The sequence below is a fragment of the Penaeus chinensis genome, chromosome 18 (genome assembly GCF_019202785.1).
Source record: "Penaeus chinensis breed Huanghai No. 1 chromosome 18, ASM1920278v2, whole genome shotgun sequence".
NCBI lineage: Eukaryota > Metazoa > Arthropoda > Malacostraca > Decapoda > Penaeidae > Penaeus > Penaeus chinensis.
Genome location: NC_061836.1, coordinates 2,474,277 through 2,479,276, shown reverse-complemented (window position 1 = coordinate 2,479,276; position 5,000 = coordinate 2,474,277). Strand labels below are relative to the sequence as shown.

At 48.9% G+C, this 5,000-nt stretch overlaps 1 protein-coding gene across 2 annotated transcripts in view; it reads left to right on the top strand.

The window, feature by feature from the left end:
- LOC125034512 (protein FAM102A-like) overlaps window positions 1–5,000 on the top strand; it is a 139,038-nt gene that overhangs the window by 122,794 nt on the left and 11,244 nt on the right. The gene's annotated exons all lie outside the window — the stretch shown is intronic.

Here is a 5,000-nt window from a genome sequence, read left to right as displayed (position 1 = left end):
CACACACACACACACACACACACACACACACACACACACACACACACACACACACACACACACACACACACTCACACTCACACTCACACACTCACACTCACACCTTCCCCTCTCCCCTCCTTCACCTCCTTCCCCTCCTTCCCCTCTCCCTCCCTCCTCCCCCTCTCTTCCCACCCATACACCCACTCGCATAACATAACACACGCGACCTTCGGCAGACATTAAATCCCCGAGCGCGTCCGGCTGGCCGATCAGGTAACGCAGCTGGCCGTGAATGGAGAGGAGGCCAGGAAGGCTCCTCCTCCTCCTCCTCCTTCTTCTTCTTTTCCTCCTCCTCCTCCTCCTCCTCCTCCTCCTCCTCCTCCTCCTCCTCCTCCTCCTCCTCCTCCTCCTCCTCCTCCTCCTCCCCTCCCCCTCCCCCCTCCCCCCTCCCCCCCTCCCCCCTCCCCCCTCCAGCATTAGGCGATCTTATTAAATCAATGTGTTATTATTTGGGTCTTAGTTACCCTTATATCCTCATTGGAAAGGTGTCGTGCGTTTTTTTCTTTATTTGCTTATTCATTTGATTGTTTATTTGCGTGTGCATGTATATATATGAACGTATATATCCATATGTATATACACACATACACATACATATATACACGCATTATGTAGTAAGTGCATCCAGATGTGCATTCGTGTGTGCATGTGCAGATACTTTGTTGCCGCAGTCTGAGATTGCATGTGCGCCTCATAGTATGCACACGTAAACGGGTGCAGCTGCACTCGGATCAGACTCGGGGGGTGACTTCAGAGCAACAGAACTGCACTGGCGAGACTCTCACACGGTACGCTGTAGTAAGTACTGTACTCTTGAAAATGAATAGATAATGAGATGCGTAAGATCATGCGGGGAAAGGTTCGTGAGCGAGGGGCATCGGGCACAAGGCTGCGTGCGTGGATAGGCACATTTGGCTTAGCAGTGCGTAGGGCCTGTTATTAGGGAGGCGCGGTGGATGCCTGACTCATCGGCATGTTGCGCATGGTGTTGTATCATGGACCGTCGCAAATTGTAGGATTTCTTTATTTTTAGGCATGCAAACCAGTTGACGAGAGAGAGAGAGAAGAGAGAAAGATAAAGAGAGAAAGAGAGAAAGAGAGAAAGATAAAGAGAGAAATAGAAAAAGAGAAAAAGAGAATGAGAGAATGAGAGAATGAGAGAAAGAGAGAAAGAGAGAAAGAGAGAAGGAGAGAAAGAGAGAAAGAGAGAAAGAGAGAATGAGAGAAAGAGAGAAAGAGAGAAGGAGAGAAGGAGAGAAGGAGAGAAGGAGAGAAGGAGAGAAGGAGAGAAGAGAGAAGAGAGAAGAGAGAAAGAGAGAAAGAGAGAGAGAAAGATATCAGGCGTGGATCAGGCATTCCAAGCAGGGCTCCCCGGGGAAGCGCTTCCGGGGGCGTCGGGTCGTCCCTTAGTCCGGGGGGCGTCTTGGGAGGGATCCAAGAGGCCGGGGGGGGGGGAGGGGGGGGGGCTCTTCACTGATTAGGCAGATTGGTTCACCCGATTGATTGGCGTCGGGATTTCTGCTTTCTTTCCCGTCGGGGTGGCCGGGGGGTGTAGGCGCCGTAGGCATGGTTATGGTTACTCTTTCACGCTCTCCTCTTCTCTTTCTCTTTCTCTTTTCTATTTTCTCTTTTCTCTCTTCTCTTCTCTTCTCTTCGTTTATCTTCTCTTCTCTTCTCTTCTCTTCGTTTATCTTCTCTTCTCTTCTCTTCTCTTCTCTTCTCTTCTCTTTTCTCTCGCTAATGCTGATCTGCATTATTGTATATGATTTTTATCTTCTGTCCGCGAAGGTGAGAACTGAAGAGGACCAAATGGAAATGTATGTCTGCACCGCACCTATCCTCGGACGGGATTCGCATTCGGGAATTTTCTGGCCCAATTTTCTTCTCTCTGCGACGAGAGGGACTGAAACAGAGACGGAGTCGAGAGGGAGGATATAATAGGCGATTATGTGAATGAAAAGGAGAAGGAGAGAAAACCACTGCTGCCCTTGGCTCTGATGTTTCTTTCTTTCTTTCTTTCTTTCTTTTGTTATTTTGTCGAGTGAAGGTGCACTTGAGAGATTGCTGCGTGATGTCGGCTGAGTGCAACATTACTGAATTGAATCTCTGAATTTTTAAGTGATTCTCATCACCAACCTTGGAACTGAACACTTGTCCCTTGTGTTTTTTTTCTGTATTTATTTTCTTACTGATTATTATTATTATTGTTGGTGTTTTTATCTTTTCTCTAATTCTTATTTTGTTTTGTGGGTATGACCTGTATCGAGCGCCACCTCGTGAATCGACGTCGAACCGTGGTCGATTGAAAGCGCCGTGACTTGTGGATCCGCTGTGACGTATATCACACACATTGAATAGACGTTTACTGAAAGCCGCAGGAGGCGTTTGATCTCGTTTGGGGAGGAGCGGCCGGGCAGGGGGGCTGCAGTAGGGAAATTCATCCCTTCCCTTTTTTCCGATTATGTGCACTTAAACACACGCACGCACGCACGCGCGCACGCACACGCACACGCACACGCACACGCACACACACACACACACACACACACACACGCACACACACGCACACACGCACACACGCACACACGCACACACGCACACACGCACACACACACACACACACACACACACACACACACACACACACACACACACACACACACACACATACATACACACACACACACACACACGCACACACGCACACACGCACACACACACACACACACACACACACACACACACACACACACACACACGCGCGCGCGCGCGCGTATACATATAAACATGAATGCACAAATACATACATTCATACATACATTTACATTTTTATCTATATTTATATATCAGCATTGTTAACCTGCAATACATTAGCCATGATAAGTAAGTAAACTTGCATTCTTCTGGAGATCGTAACAGTTGCATAAAGATTTATGTCACCGCGAGTTGATTGCACGCGGCCCCGTGCGTGGGGGCGGAATGACACCGATGGCCAACCGGCTCATGACACCCGTATCTCGCCTGTGACTCTGAGACGGCGATTGCTGTGGCCTATAAATGAATGTCTATTGTGATGGGGCTCTAGTCTGTGTGTGTGTGTGCGCGCGCGTGTGCATATCAGAGCGAGACGGAAGGGTTCAGGCCATTAGCGTCGCCATCTGGACGAGAAGTACAAGGCAATTAAGGCGCAGGCGAGCCCCCCGGGAGCTACACGACGAGCCAAGTGGAGCGCTCTCGCGTCTGACGGCCGCCCGTTACACTTGCCGTGAGAGAGCGTGGCATCCTCTTGGTAACGAGGAGGGGGGGGGGGGCGAGCAGCGATCTCCGGGTCACGGCGTTTTGCAAGAACTTCCCCCGATGCGCGAGGAACATCCCACGCCGTGAGTGACGCAACGCAGCCTTTGATGAATCGGCGTGTGGCGGCGAGATCACGCTCCGGTGCGGGTGGCGCAAGGGACGCCGCGCCACCCGTGCATGTAGGCCTGTCTCCTTCCCGCGGGCAAAGGCGTCCATTGCTGTTGCTTTGAAGACCCGAATGATCCGCTGTCGTGACGAGGGGATGAAGACCCGATCCAGCCAGTTCCGAGGCGAAAGGGCGGCTCGGAAAAGTCAGGACCAGTTTCGAGTTCTTTGTTTGATCCTGAGGTGAAATTTCTGGTCGAGTTTCACGTCGATAATGTAAGAGGTGCGGGTGTCAGCAATGCAGTGGCAGTTCCTGTGGGTTATGACAACAGTAAGATTTTCGGATGTGCTACTGTTCTTGTTTATAACGTTTATGCGAATTCCTTGTCGTAAATTCCCCGATTAATTACACGGCAAAAGGCCATCCGACTCGTAAACTGGCTGTTATAGTAGTAAGATTTACTGTAAATCTCGGTCAGTGGCACGTGGAACCGGCGCCTATCTGGAGGGCGTAACAGCCGCGCCTCGGGGTTCATTTCGCCGTTATGACCGACGCATGACGAAAGGCCGGCGTTGAGAAAGAAAGGCCTGTCGTAAAACGTGACACAGAGCTCCGGTCCCAGGCGGGAAGGCCACGGGCTAAGGCGGCAGGGGAAGGGCGTACACATTTGTTCTGAATTATGAGACTCGCCGACGCAATTGTTCCGACAGCGGCCGCCCGGGAGGCTGGAGGCTGCCGGATTGCAGGCTGCCAGGTTGGCGAGAGAGCGGGGCGCGGAGGCTGCTTCGTGGCTGGGGATGATGATGGTGATAAGGGTAATGGTCATGATGATGAGAATAATGATAATGGTAATAATGATCATGGTAATAGTTATCACGGTAATGATGGTGAGATTAATAGTAATGGTAATAACGATGATGATAATGAATAATGATTTATTGTTCTTGTTGATGATGTTGATGGTGGTGTTGTTAGTAGTATTATTGATATTGTTGTCATTTTTATTGTCATTATTATTATTGCTGTTACTTGTTTTGTTATTCATCATCATTAGCAGCAACAGTATCGCCGTCGTTTATATGGTTATTATTTTCAGTAATAGTAGTATCAGTATTATGTATCTTACTTTATTTAGCGTTATGTTTGGGGAGTATGTGTGTTCACAGCGACACTTGTACTTTCTCCTTTGCATTTTACTCGAAATGTAATGCGAACAAGTGTGTGTGTGTGTGTGTGTGTGTGTGTGTGTGTGTGTGTGTGTGTGTGTGTGTGTGTGTGTGTGTGTGTGTGTGTGTGTGTGAGAGAGAGAGAGAGAGAGAGAGAGAGAGAGAGTGAGTGTGTGTGTGTGTGTTTGTGTTTGGTTAGATTTGCATTGGATTTGCATTTCATCCATTTTCACGTAATTGATTTGATATACATTAATATATGCCAGACAAGTAACTATTTAAATAAAATGACTGGTAATAGAGCGATCCGTGACCACAATATCTTTTGTATATTAGTCCGTCCGTTCACTCACTCACTCACTCACTCACTCACTCACTCACTCACTCAC